The 1,739-nt window shown below is 29.3% G+C and overlaps 1 pseudogene; it reads right to left on the bottom strand.

Annotated features, from left to right (window-relative positions):
- Nucleotides 1–837: 837 nt before the first annotated feature.
- On the bottom strand, nucleotides 838–1,719 carry LOC112681060 (annotated as a pseudogene).
- Nucleotides 1,720–1,739: the final 20 nt, after the last annotated feature.

Here is a 1,739-nt window from a genome sequence, read left to right as displayed (position 1 = left end):
TTTATATGAATAGTATAAATGAGTATATTATTATTATAGTAGTATCACAGTTTAGGTAAATTTGATAACACCGATTAATATATGAATACATGGATAAATAGTTATACTTATACATGTATAACGTTAACGCCAATAATTATTTTAATAATTACGGCTGATACTCAATAACGAGTCAACGGCCACACACGCCCACAAGCATTACATAACATTCACGTAGTTAATAAGTTACCTGTTTTTGTGAATTATTATTAAGATATTAAAGGACCATGAAAGGAATAAAAATCATTTTTTTTTTTTAATGAAATCAAATAGTATGTGAAAAATTCGGTAGTTTCAAAATTGTTATCTGACCATGGGTTCCGCGTAAATGCATCAGTTTTGTTTTACGTGTGACGTCACTGGTGCGCCGCCTCGCTGCTGTCGCCTATCATATCACAGTTCACACCCAGACCACGCTGCGACGCAAATACGTGTAGGTATTATAATAATATTATTTTTACTATTTAGTGCTTGGTAATTACTAACGTACACAGTACACACGCATATCAGTATTTGCATTATATAATATTACACACGGACGACGTATTACTTTATACTGGTTTCATACTTAGCTAATAGCTACTAGGTAAGAATAAGTATTAAAATATTTAAATATTGCCATAAAAACTTGAATTTTTGATAATAGCATTATTTTACAAAAATAATATTTTATAATTAATGTAGTGATATTTTGTGTCTTTTTATTTGTAATTGAGTTTACATTATGTCTATATAATTATAGCTTATATACCTATTAATAATATAATATATTGTAGAAAACATTAAAGGTATAATACTAATATTTATAGTTTATATGATGTTACTCTGGGAGTTTGTTGTTTTCTTTGAAGCACACGTAATTTCCATTATTTTCTGGATATTTTTTTCGAATCGCTTTCACTACACATGCTGGAATACATATTCGATTACCTGTAGAAATTATTACAATTTACTGGTCCGCAAATAATTTATTAAAACAACCTATATAATGGAAACAAAATAATTTTTAATTATTATTTACCTTTGCCTATTGCAGACCATGAGTTTATCCAGTGAATAAATTGTTTATAGCATATAAATCTCCAAGTTTTATTCTGGAGACATGGACTTGAAAGCATTTTTTTCTTGTTACTGTTACGAGCTTTAATAATCATTTGATGCCTGGTGATGTTGAGAATTTCCTCGTCCATAATAACTTTTCGAAAAGATGGAATGTTAGTTATTCAAATTTTTTTATCGTGAAGTTTAGTCAAGTTGTCAAATTCGAAACAACAAACACATTCTTTATCAGTTTTCATAGTTGTATGTTACATTTCTTACATAAACACCAATCTTTGATTTCCTTTTTTGTTCTTTCGTCGCAACTAATCGCCACTAAAGGATTTATCGATGTTGTTTCTAACGTTGTTTCATCAATATCTTGTAGGGTAGGTTCAAAACAATAAGGCTGTAAACTCATTTTTCCTGTTCACTTTTAAATAATATACAATTTAACAATTTATATACGATGGTCACGAATATTCACTGTAGAGAGCATTATTGATGACACGCCGACGACTGGCAACGATGCTTATTGACTGTGAGATACCTAATATAATATTATTATCTGTGTTTATTTTCGTAACGCCAGTTTTATAAAATATATTTTTAGATCGTTGTCAAATGTGTGATTTCCTCCTCATGCGGATATACACTGTCAA

This window comes from Sipha flava, unplaced genomic scaffold, assembly GCF_003268045.1.
Source record: "Sipha flava isolate LNK unplaced genomic scaffold, YSA_version1 18489_pilon_pilon, whole genome shotgun sequence".
NCBI lineage: Eukaryota > Metazoa > Arthropoda > Insecta > Hemiptera > Aphididae > Sipha > Sipha flava.
Note: the sequence above shows the minus strand (reverse complement) of the source record. Positions and strands in the feature narration are given on the sequence as shown.